The 16,904-nt window shown below is 41.0% G+C and overlaps 1 protein-coding gene across 3 annotated transcripts in view; it reads right to left on the bottom strand.

The window, feature by feature from the left end:
• Window positions 1-16,904, bottom strand: part of ANKS1B (ankyrin repeat and sterile alpha motif domain containing 1B) — a 1,071,061-nt gene that overhangs the window by 203,772 nt on the left and 850,385 nt on the right. The gene's annotated exons all lie outside the window — the stretch shown is intronic.

Genomic DNA, 16,904 nt, shown 5'->3' on the forward strand with positions numbered 1-16,904 from the left:
CTGCCTGATATAGGGGAATACACTTGTATTTCTATATATTATCAATGATCAATTCAGAAATGAAATTAAGAGGCAGTTCTTTACACAATAGCATCGAGAAGAAGAAAATACTGAGGAAAAAAATTTTTAAAAGAGATGAAAGACTTGTATACTGAAAACTGCAAAGCATCGTTGAAAGAAATTAGAGAAGACCTAAATAAATGGAAAGACAACTCTTTGTTCATTTATCAGAAGATTTGATAGTGTTAAGAGGGCAATACTCCCAAAATTGATCAACAGATTCAGTACAATCCTTATCAAAATCTCAGCTGCCTTTATTTGTAAAAATTGACTAGCTGATCCTAAAATTAATGTGGAAATGCAGAGGACTGAGGAAAGTTAAAAAAAAAAAAAAGACAGACGATAGCAAGTGTTGGCAAAAATATGGGGAAATTTTAACCCTCATACATTACTGATGGGAGTTTAAAATGGTATAGCCTCTTTGGAAAATAGTTTGGCAGTTCCTCAAAAAATTAAATTGAATTTACCATATGATCTGGCAATTCAACTCTTAGGTATCTACTCAGGAGAACTGAAAACATATCTATACAAAAATTGTGTATAAAGAGTCATAGCAGCATTATTCACAGTAGCCCAAAAGTGGAAGCAATCTAAACATTAATCAACAGATGAATAGATAAATAAAATGTATTATATGCATACAATGGAGTAAAAATTTGTGAATAAAAGGGAATGAAGTACTTATATATGCTACAACTTGGATGAACTTTGAAAACAGAATGCTAAATGAAAGAAATGGATTAAAAAGATGACATGTTGTATGATGCTATTTATAAGAAAATTCCAGTATACAGGACAGAGAGAGAGGAACAGGGAGTGATTGTCAATGGGACTGATGTTCCTTTTTGGGATGGTGAAAGCATTCGAAAATTAGATAGTGGTGATGGTTGCACAATTCCATGAATACACAAAAAACCACTGAATTGTATTCTTTGGAAGAACGAATTTAATGGTATGTGAGTTACAACTCAATAAAGCTATTATAATTGTGTAAATTTGGGCACTCATGTTTTTTCATCATGATTTATATATATATATATATATAACATGTATTATACATATATTAAACTAGTGGAACAATTCAGAAGTTACCATGCTGGCATCTCTGGCAGAAAATGATGGTGACAGCAAATGACATTTGAGGAATGGCTTTTAAGGCACCAGGAGCAAATAGCCTGAGGATAATTGGAGTTGTTAGGGTGTTCTCCTACCCTGGGATGTGAAGTCAGCCTGATTCTGTCCATCACGGACACCGGTGACTTGAGTTACTGATGAATGCTCTGTTTAACATCTCCTCTTATACTTCATAGAGCCCAATCAACAATATCTTTCAAACTCAAGCTGTTTTGAACATAACTGAAGTAGATCTTTAAAACTAGAGAAACCTGAGGGGTAAAATGTCATTATTTAGGACCTGAAAGTTTTATTTAATATTAAAAGAAAATGACTTCTTCAGATGAGAATAATGGAGAGGCAAAAATAACCAAATTTGAGGTTTTGGGTAAATACAAAACAGCAACTTAGTAGAGATTCCTTTCTCTTGTTTTCTAACAGGATTATATTTGGGGATAAAACATCTTCATCAAATAGTGGCTTTATACTTCACAGATAGGTTAACTCTAAAACCTGAGGTAGAATACTCTGAATTACTGTTTAAAAAGTATATTTATAGCCTATTACAGCCATGTCTTTTGCCTAAAAAAGAGGACCCAAACTCATCTTATTATGTTGTCAAATATTTCCTAGACACCTTTTATATGTGATAGGAAAGAAGAGTGACTTTTTCAATCCTGCATTTCATCACTGTATTTGCTCCCTCAAGCGTCACTTCTCTGTTTCCTGGTTGGTGTCTCAACATCCTAAAACAAAATATTTATTTCTTGAAGGAAAACATAAGGAGGCACTTCTCTCAGAGCAACGGGTGCCCTAGATTACACTTTCATAAAGCCTTCTGTTCATTCCTGGAAAGGGACATACCTGAGCACCCGATCTTCACAAGTTCTGAGTCTATGCTGTGTGGATCAGCGTCTGCCCGACAGAGCTCAGTCCAGTAGTAGGATAAACACATCAGCCTCCCCCTGGCGGTGGAAGCCTGCAGCCCCCTCCCACCTCTCTGCCTCTCTGTCTTGTCCTTTTCCTGCAGCCTCCAGACCCCGCAGGGGGCCACGGGGCATTGCAGATTGGCGCCCTGTGCTCTTCCCGTTTCGTGGGCAGCTCCCTTTTGCATTTTCCCTATTCAGGTAGGCAGCATCATCCGTCAGCCCTGCGGCTCCACCACTGAGGATTCTTCGTAAGGAGCAGGCTTCCTTTAGTCGCAGCCACTTGTCTAAGAGAGATGTTTTCTCCCATAGCTGTTTGTTATGCAGTATGGTCATTCTTTCTGTTCTGAAAAGCTCCCCCTGAATAGGATGGTATAATTCCAGGATGCTCAGAACTATAATATCTTTAATTTTGTCTTTCCAAAACAAATTTTATGTTTGTGAAAGGGACTGGCGTGGATAAGCAGCGAGCAGTGGAGACTAAAGGCTTATCTGTATGGAACTGTTGCTACAGAAAAAAGCTGTATAATCTTCCCTGTCCTGTACCTACTAAATCTTCCAAAGGGGTGGGAAAACAATATTTCATCTGTTTTTGGCTCTCTGATAATACCAAACAGCATATCAAATGGAACAAATCTTATAGCTTCTTTAGATAAGCATTTCCCAAATTAATGGTTATTTAATATTTTTTCATGGGTGAAGTTAGTATGTATTCCTGGAAACCAGAAGGATTTCCATGGTCCAATATATTAAAAAAATTTAGAGTAAATAAAAATAGATTTCCTTTCTGTAGGAACCTTCAATTCCTGAAGGAATCTTTAATAGGGCTAATATGTTGCTTTGATCTTCTCAGATGCAGGAGTGTAGACGGTCTTGACTCTGGAATAAGCACTTATAGCTCAAGAAGCTAGAGTTCAGTGGAAGAGTTTTTGAAATGAAGTTTTAGATTCATACCCTTTAACCTAAAATAATAGTTAAAGGAGAAGTGAAAGTGAAAGTTGCTTAGTTGTGTCCGACCCTTTGTAACCCCATGGACTATACATACAGTCTATGGAATTCTCTAGGTCAGAATACTGGAGTGGGTAGCCTTTCCCTTCAGGGGATCTTGCCAACCCAGGGATTGAACCCAGGTCTCTCACATTTCAGGCAAATTTTTTACCAGCTGAGCTACAGAGTTGGGACAAATAAGGGTATATTCTAGTTGGAGACTCTCTACCAAATAACTTCATTTATAAAATAAAGACAATAATAACTTGCCACAAATATAAGAATTAAATGAAATATATGTGTACTAGCTAATAAAACCCTTGGCTCCTAGTAGACATTTAATAAATGATAGCTACTATTATATATAGAAAAAAAATAAACACTTTTTCCAACAAGAAGCAAGCCTTCCTTTAATTTACAATAATGATTTAATAGAAATTCCTACCTTGTGCATGATCCAAGTAAGATGGAATTGTGTTCAGCCCAATTTTAGTGGTTAGAACAATTCACGGCATTCTATTTGTTGAGGAGTGGGAGGAAAATGAACATCTACTGAGAGTTTATTTAGTATTCACATCAGTCTCACTGGAAAAATTATCCAGCTTGGCTTCACTGGTGAGTCAGCTTAAGCAAGTTGCCCAAGTTCATACAAAACATATTAAGCGGCAGAGTTAGGATTCATATTCAGGTCCCCTGACTCCAAAGCCAATGTTCTCTCTGTCTGCTGAGCAATATTGCCTTCTTTAAAAATTGATAACTCATTCTTACATGTACATGGTAGCTCTCTGTTAACTAAGATGAATACATTCCTCATTCATTTCAGATAAATGACTCCCCTCTAGATCTCAATACAGTGGCCCTAATTCATATTCATCTCCATGATGTTTTATGATCTCTTTGTCAGAATTTCTCTTGCATTCTGGTAAGAGAAGGAAGGATCACATAATTGAAGACACAGCTGCATCTCATCCAAAGCTTCCTGCCTTTGTGGTGAAGAGTACAGCTCAAGGGAGATGATGTGAGGCCGTAGAAGGAACATCGGCTTGGGGCTGAGTCGTGAGTCTCAGGGCTCCCCGCGCTGTAATGAGCTGCATGACCTCCACAACTCACTCTGTCTCTGGGGCTTAGTTTGCTTACTTTTGCTTCCTCACAGGTTCTGTGAAGTATGGATTAAATCGCCTCACTGACTACGTGTCTGTGGTAGTGTCTCAAAGTGGGGTCTACATACCCCAGGGATGTGCAAGGTGATTCACTAGGGTGAAGGAGGACAACATAGGACTTCCATTTATAGTTATTGTGAACCTTATCCATTAAAAACTTTCTATCTTTGGCATATGTTTTATAATATATTAGCATAGCATTCCATTAAGGTAAATTATAAACAAGCATATATTAGAAGTTGTGCTAAAGTTTTTTTGATAAATTTATGTGATTTTTATCACAGTGGCTTTCAGGATAAGGTTCATATTTTTTAGTATGGAATTTAAGTCCCCTGTGAACTCTCTAGCCTCATTTCTTTTTCCACTTCTCCTTCTACCTAATTAACTAAACACACGAACGTGGTTTTTTTTTTAGTAATCAAGATAAACATTTTATTTTTTTTTTCCATTTATTTTTATTAGTTGGAGGCTAATTACTTTACAATATTGTAGTGGTTTTTGTCATACATGACATGAATCAGCCATGGATTTACATGTATTCCCCATCCCGATCCCCCCTCCCACCTCCCTCTTCACCTGATTCCTCTGGGTCTTCCCAGTGCACCAGGCCCGAGCACTTGTCTCATGCATCCAACCTGGGCTGGTGATCTGTTTCACCCTAGATAATATACATGTTTCGATGCTGTTCTCTCAAAACATCCCACCCTCGCCTTCTCCCACAGAGTCCAAAAGTCTGTTCTGTACATCTGTGTCTCTTTCTCCGTCTTGCATATAGGGTTATCGTTACCATCTTTCTAAATTCCATATATATGCGTTAGTATACTGTATTGGTCTTTATCTTTCTGTCTTACTTCACTCTGTATGATGGGCTCCAAGGAAGCTGTGGTACATATACACCATGGAATATTGCTCAGCCATTAAAAAGAATTCATTTGAGTCAGTTCTAATGAGATGGATGAAACTGGAGCCCATCATACAGAGTGAAAAACGAACGTGTTTTGTAACTTCTGTGTCTTTGTTTATTCTACTCCCTCTGCCTAAAATTTCTGAAACCTCTCCCAGTGCCCCCACCTTCCCCATGGAGACTGCTTCCTCATTTTTCAAGACTCAGCAAAAGAGCTATCTCCTGGATGAGTCCTTTCCTGAACATCCTAGGTATACCAGATGACTCTCTGTGGACTTCCATTGTACTCTATACATGGCATCTGTGACTTGTCTAGAAGTGTATTTGTTTGACTTCATTTACTAGTCTGTGCGTCTCTGAAGGGCAAAGGTCATTTCTTCTTCATCTTTTTTGTTCTAGCACCTAGGATGGCCCCTGATACATATTTCATAAATATTGATTAATTATACAAATAGCAAATGAACTGTGAGAGTAATAGAAAATGTTAAAATCTCCAGGCAAATGTAAACAGTCATTATTATTAACACATTAAATTCTTATGGGTTCCCTTGGATATCTTTCCAAACAATCTTTATCAAATGATGTGAGCGAAGTCGTCCTAAGTGACCCTTGTGTACACTGGTTCTCAACCCTGGGGGCACCTCACAGTTCACCTGGAGCTACCAAAAATACCGTTCCTACTCCCTACTCTTAGGCGTTTTCATTTACTTGGTATGGGATGAAGTCCAAGCATCTATGCATTTAAAAATCTCCCCAGATGATTTTCACATGCAGCTAGAGCTGAGAACCACTGCTCCAAGTGTCATGTATAGAATAAGAAAGGTGTTCAGAAAAACCCGAGACAGAGAGAATGCTTTTTCTAAAAATGCAACCACAGTTGTGGAAGAGTCTTAGTACCCTATCTTTGTAAGGTTTAAACCTATCTTTGGAGGAAAAAACACGTACACAAAGCACCATTACTTATCGAAACCAAACTGCTAAGTCACATGGATGAGGACTGGGCAAGGCGAAGGTGTGCCTGTCATCTGCCAGAAAATGGCAAGGGCCATAGTGAGAAGGCGGTGGGGCTAACGGCAATTTTGCTGAGTTTCAATGAGATAATGTACAGGAAAACATGCTGAGAACTCTGAAGAATGACAAATCTGTAAGGGCTTATTATTTATATTAATATTATAGCCAAGGTGGGGTGCACTCTATCTAAAATAATTCCTGGAAAAGAGTGTATCTCAATTAGATTACATAGAAAACAAAAACGCAAACGTTTATTAAGTCTGATCCTGATTTTGCAATAAACACCTCTTTTTCTCCTTCTCTTTTTCACACAAGGATTGCTGGAAAGCTGAGTGAGGTGCCAAATTAGCTTCAAACTGCAACTCTGGGTGAAAACTTCAGGTGAGCATCAGCTGATACCTAGCCCAGAGTGTGAGGAATTTGAAGTTTCTCTAAGGATGTTTTTGAGAAGCCTCATTAGGGTCAGTACAAACATCATCAACATTGTATTTTTTAGAGAATCACAGTGTATAGCTGTGATAAATAAGTCATTGTTAATGACTTATTTGCATCCTGGACATCAAAGCCTTCTGGGTAGAAAGTAACATCTAGCATTACATACTAATTTGGGCTTTGCAATTGATAACAATTTAGCCTATAACAAGCTGAAACTTCTTTTCTGTTATGAAAAAATTTTCTAGGCAACTTTATGGTGCGCCAAAGATCACTGCAGTTAATATTTTTAAGAGAATAAGTATTTCCAAGCACTTTAGTAACATGTGTAACAACTCACACCACTCAGGGACTATAGTCACCCTTCAATATCAAGGAGAAATTGGTTCCAGGACCCCTGGGAGATACCCAAATCCTCCGATGCTTGAATTCCTCACATAAAATGGTGGAGTACAGTTGGCCCCCAGTATCTGTGGGTCCCACAACCACAAATTCATTGTGGTTTGTTGGGTATGAGGGCCCACTGTAGTTATAAAGCAAAGGAGTCAACTCTTCTTGGAAGTCTGGTAGGCAGGACCTTGAGTGGCAATGGCTAGTTAGCTGACTTAGTGCTAACTTTTTAGAAGAGTACAAATAGTGTTTCTTTTAAATTCAGCTTGATATGATTCAGACTGCTGCTCCCCTAATAATCCCCAAATAATGAAGCTTTGCATGATGTCTCAGTTCCTTGATGTTCAAATTGTCTCAAGTTCTGTGTACACATTTCTTGGAGAAATACTCTCAAAGAGAATAGTTTCAAAGATTCCTGGCAAAGTAAATAACTGAACTCATGGCCAACAGGGGCTTCCTTGCTGGCGTAGTAGGTAAAGAATCTGCCTGCAGTGCAGGAGACCACCTGCAGCACCGGAGACGAGGGCTTGCTCCCTGGGCTGGGAAGATCCCCTGGAGAAGGAAATGGTAACCCACGCCAGTATTCTTGCCTGAAGAAGCCCAGGGACAGAGGAGCCTGGCGGGCTATAGTCCATTGGCTTGCAAGGGTCAGACACGACTTAGCGACTCAACCACAACCACATGGCCAACAGCACTACAGCCTATGTCTGAATGTACCTTATCCATCACATGTGTTTCCTCCAGAAGCGCCTACAGTCTTCTGCTTGGGAACACAGCACTTCAGCATTACGCTTGGGGGTCACTGTAAACAGTGACGTCCCCAACAAACAGCACAAAAATTCGAAAAAGTGGCACCGAGTAGTTTGCAAAAATGACACTTTTTTATAGCATGAGTCCTGAAGCAAGAAAACAGGTCATGGCCTTGTTCAACCTTCGCTGGGAACATGTGCCATGGGCAACTCAACATTTCTGCTGCTCTGCACACGCAAAGGTCTGGGCAGGACATGGAAAGCACTGAGCACGTTGATTTGGGGGTTACAGTTGAGTTTTGGTGAGTGGGTAAATTTGCAAATTTGCAAATAATGAAGATTGATTGTATATAATTAAAGAAGCTGAGGCCAAAGATGCCTTTACATGAGTAGGCTTGTGATAACAAATTTTTCTTTTTTTTGTAATTTCCCAAATTTCTAAAAAAAGCTTTATTTTATAGTTACAAAAAGAAATATTGTTTTTCCTATACTTATGTTAGGGGAAACACTGACTAAAACCGCCTAGCCTGGCCAAGCACCATAGTAACCATTTGCACGAGTTATTTACAAAGGAAGGCCTGGTAGGTAAGCAGCACGGAATTGATAAGCCACTGCTGACCAGAAGAATTCAGGAAGGTCAAAAGGAGACGCCGCACGTCCTACCAGCCTCTCAGAATCCTGCTTGCTGGAGTCCACGTTGGCTGAGCAGTGTACGTGTCACTAGGAAAGACTCTGAGTGAGAAGGCTTGGTCAGAGACAGCCTGGAAATGAGTCCCATCTCCATAAAACCCGAGACTGCAAGCCCCGTCAGAGCGGCGCTTCTGGGTCCCCTCCTCCTCCTGCTCTCCGCCCAGGGGCCCCTTCCCAGTAAAGTTCCCGGGTTTGTCAGCAGGGGTGTCTCCTTGGACTGTTCACTTCTGGGTGAGACAAGAGCCCATTCGCAGGCCCTGGAAGGGGGTTGCCCTTCCTGCAGCATTTAGAATTAACAAAATGTGATGGTAAGATACATGGAGAGAAAGGTTAGCAGAAGGGTATTTGGCTAGCTGTGGCACAGCAAATTTAAAAAGAAGGAGCCTACCCGAATGGCAGTTTAAAAAACATATTGAGCTGTAATTTTGAAATATATTTTGAATTCCTCTTCGCATGACATTTTTGAATGGCCAGGGTGCCATTCTTCAGCCAGGAACAGGGTGACTCCCTGAGTGAGGGTTTCAAACTGCCCAGGAGAAAGAGGCAGAAGAGTAAGACCTGGCTCTGCACACACAAGCCAGTCGTCTGACAAAGAGTGCAAAAGGGACTGCTGTCTCCAGAAATCCTTGCCTTCAGCTCTTCATCCGCCACTCTCTTCCAAGTCCAGGGTGAGTACCCCTCAGCAAAGTGTCCTTCTCCTATTAAAGACCTTCCCCACACTGCTGTAGCGACCATCGTGTGGCTCCTATCCCACCTAGACTTTAAGCTCTGAGCAGGCAGGGGCTGAATGAATGTAGCTTGTTTCCTACTGTGCCCCATTGCCTAGCACAGCGCATTGCACACAGTGAGTATTTGTTCAAAATAGATGGAATGATTATGCACCAAACACCCCAACAGATGGTGACCCCCGATCAGTTATCACCTTTAAATATGAAAGTCAATGTCAGAAGCAACACTAAAATCTCACCCAAAGATTTGAAGGGTTCAAATGAGAAAATTTCACACTCTTAAGGACAAGATTTCTTATATTCAGGCAAACAGAGATCACAGAAATAAGCATCGGCCTTGGTATGAAAAGCAAATAAACTTCTTGTTTCCTTTTACATTCGTACAACTGTACATTCAGTTCAGCTGTCTTCTGGTTTGTGATTATCGGGGTGTGCACCGCTATGTCTTGAAGTGTCCATAAACACAGACTGCAGAGCTCAATTCCTGAAATGTGCTCTGTGTTGATAAAGCAGATTGGGCTGGATCTTGTTCAGCCTTTAATCTATTTCCTTAGGCATCTGAGAATGTTCCAAACTCGGGTGGTTTCAGTACCTTTCTATTTGCAATGTGTGATTCTATAAAATGATAACTGTATTAGTTTTCTATGGCTGCTATAACAAGTTAAGACAAAGTTAACCACTTAAAGCAACACAAATTTATTTTCTCACAGCTCTGTAGATCCGAAGTCTGACACCATCTCGCTGGGTAAAGATCAAGTTTCAGTGAGGCACATTCTATTCTGGAGGCTCCAGGGAAGAATCCACTTCCTTCGGTTTTCCATCTTTAAGGGCTGCTTGATTTCCTTGGCTCATCCTCATCTCCCTTTATCTTCAGAACCAATGTCAGCTGAGTTCTCATGCTGCTATTTCTCTGCTTCCCTTTTCTGATGCTCTTCTACTTTAAGGATGCTTGTGATTATATTGGGCCCACCAGGATAATCCAACTGTTTAGCAAACTTATTTCCGCCTGCCACTTCAATTCATCTTTGCCATACTGTTGGTCACTCAGTCGTGTCTGACTCTTTGCAACCCCATGGACCGCAGCCCACCAGGCTCCTCTGTCCATGGGATTCTCCAGGCAAGAATACTGGAGTGGGATGCCATTCCTTCTCCAGGGGATCTTTCCAACCCAGGGATCAAACTCGGGTCTCCTGCATTGCAAGCAGATTTTTTACAGTCTGAGCCACCAGGGAAGCCCATCTTTTCCATGTTACCTAACATATTTGCAGATTACAGCAGTTAGGACATATGTATTTTGAGGAGCATTATTCTGCTCACCACATCTATCTATCCTATTATATATACATACAACCTAGGAGACATAATGAGTCATTTAAGAAACTGTGTCCCTATCCCAACTCTGCTTTCCCAAACCCCAACCCCCCCAAAAAAAGGAAAGGAAAAAAGAAAAAAACTATCCAAAGACTCAAACCACAGAAGGCAATAATTCTAGAGTTAAAACAGTCAAGTTCTTTTTCTATATGGCTTTAAGAGGTCAAGTTCTCCACAGTATCTCTTCTGTGGGAGTTTATGTGTGAGACTCTAAATCCTCATAAATTATTTCCAAGTCCCTCTCACAGAATGAATAGATATGCTCCTGTTATAATCTGCCCACAGTTCACCTGAAACTGTGCATACAAATTGTGTCTAAAACCTTTTCTTATTCAGTCCATTCTTAGGAATTTTGTTTGTTTTTCTAATTTGGTTAGACAAAGCTTCCCCTGACCCCAAGTGCTTTTTTCAAAAGACTAAACAAAGATAAGACTCTAGCCAATTGTAGGAAGAATGATCACTGACTGGCAATCAGCAGGAGTGATAAACTTTGCTCTGTGGTTTATGCAAAACACTGCAGAAATATCCGATTCCATGTCCCATATGTCCCCATCTTATCTCACATCACAAATGTAATAAGTGAAAAGTAACAGAGCTGGCAACATTCTGCATTCCAGCCACGTTTTCCTCAGCTACAAACTGTAAGAGTATGAAACATTTGTTACATTTGGTTTTGAGCGAAACCAGAATCAATAACAAATCTGTTTTGCATTCATTCCTAAATATATTTACTGTGTGAATAAGAGGCAGCAGGGATGGTGTGAGGCTGTCACACTTGAGCAGGGCTTCAGGGCCGTCCACATTAACACTTTTAATGCTCCTGAGCAAGGCCAATAAATCATAATGCTCATATGCCACTGAATTCAGAGCATCAGCCCCAGCGAAGCCAACTGAGATGCTTTCAGAATGTTCAGTTTCCCAGCTTCTTTTTCTTGAACAAATCCTTTCCCCAACCCCTTCTGGCCTGTCTGTCTTATCTGGCTGACTTTGAGGAATGGACACTGGGTTTGCCTCTTTGCCATCTATCTGACCCCTTCTCCATCACGAAGTGACCGTGTGGTTGGAGTGAAGCTTGATTAACGTTAGCTAAGTCCATTTTGCTTTTTTATCCCTCTTCTCAATGACACAACTGCACATCATTCCTCTGGCACCAAACTGGTTCAAGATGGGCCAGTTAGATGCTAACAGTTGTCCGATAGGACTTCTAGTTAAAGTGTCTTCACTCTTAGAGTTTCAAAGAGCTTTCCTCTTCCACCCCAAGTTGGTCCTGGAACTTCTGCAACATCTTTATATTAGCCTGATGAAGTAACTGACCTAGAAGAACCACAGGGACTCAGAGCTGCCTCCATATCCCCACACATTCCTTTGAACTTCCAGTTGTATGGGACAGGGTTTTCTTTTTGCTTAAGCCAATTTTAGTTGGGTCTTCTGTTTTATTTACTCATTCATTCCACAAATAATGACAAATGTCTACTGTGTGTCAGATACTGTTCGAGGCATTTGGGTGGTGTCGGATAACAAAACAAAGGTTCCTGCCTTCTAGAATGAAGAGAGAAAACAGCAAATAATATTGTAATAAATCAGGAAACTCAGAAGTATATTAGAAGGTAATCAGTAGAGCAAGACCACCAATAGCCAGTGTTAGCAAGGATGTGGAGAGAAGGGAACCCTCCTACACTGTTGATGGGGATCTAAATGAGTACAACCACTATGGAGAACAGTATGGAGGTTCCTTAAAAAACTAAAACTAGAACTATCATAAGATCCAGCAATCCCACTCCTGGGCATATATCCAGAAAAAACCATAATCCAAAAAGATACATTTATGTCTTTATTGTGGCACTATTTACAACAGCCAAGACAGGGAAGCAACCTAAATGTCCACCAACAGATATGAATACAGAAGATGCTGGTATTTATACACAACAGATATTACTCAGCCACGAAAAAGAACAAAATGATGCCATATGCAGCTATATGGATGGACTTAGAGATTATCATACTAAATGAAGTAAGTCAGACAGAGAAAGACAAACATCATATAATGCCACTTGTATGTAGGATCTAAAAATTGATACAAATGAACTTATTTACAAAATAGAAACAGATTCACAGACTTAGAAAACACACTTATACTTACCAAAGAGGAAAGGTGGGGAGGGGGAAGGGATGAATTAGGAGTTTAGAATTAATGTATATACACTACTATACATAAAATAGATAACCAACAAGGACCTACTTTATATTCTGTCATAACCTACACCAGAAAAGAATCTAAAAAACAGTGGGTATATGTATGCATATAACTAAATCACTTTGCAGTGCACCTGAAACTAATATAACATTGTAAATCAACTATTTCCCAAAATAGAGTAAAAATTAAACAAAAAAGGATGTAATCAGTAGAGCAAGATGAAGGAAGTAGGAAGTGACAGGAGCAGTAGGATGAAAGATAGGAATTGAAAAGGAGCCACGTAAGTAAACTCTCAAGTGAGGTGAGCATGTGGGATTATCTGGGAAAGAAATTTCTAGGCAGTGATAACAGCTAATGCAGAGGCCCTCACTGAGAGCGGGAGAGAAGAAAGGAGACTAGTGTGGCGAGAGTGAAGCAAAGAGGGAAAGAGATTAACAGGGAGCTCTGTGGGCCTGCTGGGCAAACGGAGAAGGATTTTGGCTTTTCCTCTGAATGAAAAGGGGAGCCATGGAAGGGTTTTGAGCCAAGGAGTGAAAACCCTCACTCTGGCTGCTCTGTTGGGAATAGACTTTGGAGGCATAAGAAAAGGGGCAGGGAGTCCACTTAGGAGGCCACACATGGTCCTAATACAGTGTGGTAGTGATGAAGGTGATTAGAAGTGGTTTCTATTCTGCATGTTTTGAAGGCAGAGTCAACAGAATTTCCTGACAGAATGAATATATGTGAGATGTGAGAGGAAGAGAGGAATCAGGAATGACTCCAACTGAAAGCAATCTAATTCATTCACTCCTAAATTTGCTTGCTTTGCTTGACACCTATCTATAAGCTGTGAGTCTTACAAACATGGAAAGTGAAAGTGTTAGTCTATCAGTCGTGTCCAGCTCTTAGCGACACCATGGGCTGTAGCCTGTCAGGCTCCTGTGTCCATGGAATTCTCCAAGCAAGAATACTGGAGTGGATAGCTACTCCCTTCTCCAGGGGATCTTCCTGACCCAGGGATCAAACCCAGGTCTTCTGCATTGCAGGTGGACTGTTAACCATCTGAGACATCAGGGGAAGTCTGGAACATGGAAAACCCCAACCAACCAAACAGAGGGTTTGATATTCAGGGTTTTACATTTTCCATCTACCATCTCCTCCACTTAGAAAATATTTTATCTTGGCTGCTTTTAAAAAATAAAATCATCCTCCAATGTCTCAAGAGTTTGCTGAGGTAAGGCTGAAGCGATGACTGCCGTACCCCGGGCAGTAATGTCCTCATCCTTTGTCTTTGTTTGATGTGGTTTCCCTTTACCTGGAGTCCTTGGCCGTGATGTGACAGTGATGTCCCTTCCCCATTGATGGGCTCAGCATCTGTGAATGGGATATTTGGACTCCAGTCTTGCTGATGCATCATCCTAATTGTCTGGTTGTTACCGCCTGCCACTTACCAACCGGTGTGAGGTATCTTTTAGCTCTTCATTTGGAACAGAATTATAGCCTCTATCTTTAGAAATGATATACGCTGAGGATTATTCTTGTTTGTAATTACAAATCCTCTAGTAGAAGGACAATTATTAAAAACCTTTGGAAATGACATTTAGTCTCACATTGGAGAACCTGCTGTCAGCCTCTCATGCTGGTATTGCTTTTGTTGCTGTAATTTCTACCTGCACTTCGACTGTAATTTAACATTCTCACTCTTCTCTGTATCTTTCTACCTGGTTGTAATGATTAGGTCTCCTGCTGTTTATCCTTAAATAATTTCTCCTCCATTCTGAATCTTACTGGGCTATTTTCTGTGGTTACAGCCCAGGAAACAGCTGCAGCAACACTTGTTGTATCGGAATAACTTGAGAGAGTTGGTTTATCTCTAGAGTAGAACAAATGAGGGGGAAAGTTGGAGGGAACTTTGGAGGTTATGCACACAAGCCCACCTTTGTAGGATGAAGAAGCTGAGGTTCTGAGTATATCCTGCTGCTAGGTCGCTTCTGTTGTGTCTGACTCTTTGCGACCCCCATGGACTGCAGCCTGCCAGGCTCCTCTGTCCATGGGATTCTCCAGGCAAGAATACTAGACTGGGTTGCCATTTTCTCCTCCAGAGGATCTTTCTGACCCAAGGATCGACTCGCAGCTCCTGCATTGGCAGGCAGATTTTGTTTCACCGGAGTTACCTGGGAAGCCCTAAGTTTCTAAGTGGTTAAGTGAACTTCTTATTGTTGGGTTATATTCTGGAGTAGGTATGACTGTAGGTATGACTGTATTAGGGATAGATGCTTTTTAAGTCCTCGCTCCTTGCAATTTAAACGGAGCCGGCCATCTGGATAACAGAGCTATGAATGGAAGAGACATGATGCCTATTCTAGTTGGATACTGTGCTGTGGGCTTTGTATTCCTTTATGTTCAGCTGTGAAACATGGGATGATTCTGAAAACAGGGTGGGGAACTTCCGTTCTATTGAAATTAATTTTGTTTGCAAGGATATGCCTGTGCAGTAGAAGGCTGCTGACTATGGTGTCCCGTGTTTTACTGAGAAACTTAAAAACATTCATCCCTGTCACCAAAATTCTGCTGTCTTCATTTTTTTCTCTAAAGCTGGCCCTGTGGCCGACCCACCTTAAGTACACCCCGGTTGCATTCCTGTGCTTCTCTGACTCCTTTGTTGCCCGCATCATGCTCCAGAGTCCACAGAACGAAGTCCTGACTCCTTGGCCTGGCATCTGTGCCCTTTACAATCTGCCTGTCTCCTGCTGCTCCCCTAATTGTTCCATGTTCCAACTAGCTGTGCTCCTCGTCGTTGCCCAAGCCCTGTCTGTGCCCTCTTCCCTCTGGGCCTGCATAGGACCCCCTCCCTTTCGTCTCCATCTGTCACATATTACCCTTGTTCAAGGCCTTCCTCCTCTCTAGCCCTCAGCCAGAGATTTCCTCTTTTCCGAACATCAATTGTACTTGGTTCTTATGGCATTTGTTACATATTGATTCCTGCTTTATTATTCATGATGTGTGTTTCTCTTCTTCCTTAGTAGATTCTAACTCTTTTCATAGCAAGGTTTGTGTTGATTTTAACTCTGTAACTGGTGTACTGCCTGTCATGTTACTGAGCATACCTATAAGCCTTTAATAAAATCTGGCAAATATATTTAAAAACCTGGATCTGGTTATTTTAATTTAGAAAAAGAATACTGTTTGTCTTTCCCCCTGGTAATCTAAGTCAGGTTGAGTAGCTTGAGAATTACCTATGCGCTGCAATTATTCTTGATGAGTTAGAATTTGCTTCAATAAAATTTATACTTAAAAAATTAGGTATATAATTTCATTTTTTCATAATTTCATGTGAGGCTTGCAGTAATGTGATATTTTTATCCCCTTTTAACTGGTGATTGCACTGAGGTGAGAGATCAAGAAAGTCATCCGAGGCCACAGAGCAGGCAGAAGACAAAAGTGGGGCTGGAACCCAGGCCTCTTGAGGACACATAACAACATGCCGCATTAACTGTGCTAAGAATGGAATAGAAATGTGTTCACACATTGCCACAGTCAATTAAGACAATGTGGTCCATGGGGTCACTTTTCACCTTCATGCATTGGAGAAGGAAATGGCAATCCACTCCAATATTCTTGCCTGGAGAATCCCAGGGACGGGGAACCTGGTGGGCTGCCATCTATGGGGTCGCACAGGATCGGACATGACTGAAGTGACTTAGCAGCAGTAGCAGCATGGGTCATGAAATGTGGTTCAGTGTAGATAGTACACCAGTCTGTTTGAACACTGTTGGCTCATTCTGAACAAGGACGTGCCTGTAAGTCCAGTCCTCGGCCCTCTGCTTCTGGCCTTCTCCACTATCTCCTTATGGACCTACCCTGGTCTTGTGGTTTTAATCAGCACCAATCTGCTGATTCCTCTAGTGCCTTTGCCTGGAGTGATGACCCCTCCACTGATCTCCGCCTCTCACCTCTTATGGTTTGCCAGATGTTTCTGCTTGGAGTTCTGCAGTTCTTTATATCCCTGGTATTAATCCAAACTTATCATCTGCTTTCTGACCAAACTTACCCCCTTCTTGATCTATAGTTTTCCCGTCACCATTCTAATTGTCTAAGTTCAAAATCATTGTCATCTTTGACCTCTTCATTCTTCACAGTTTATTCACTATGTCTTATTAAGTCTTCTTTCAAAATGTCTACTGTGTCCTCTTGAGAATCTAACGTGTGC

The sequence above is a fragment of the Muntiacus reevesi genome, chromosome 1 (genome assembly GCF_963930625.1).
Source record: "Muntiacus reevesi chromosome 1, mMunRee1.1, whole genome shotgun sequence".
Lineage (NCBI taxonomy): Eukaryota > Metazoa > Chordata > Mammalia > Artiodactyla > Cervidae > Muntiacus > Muntiacus reevesi.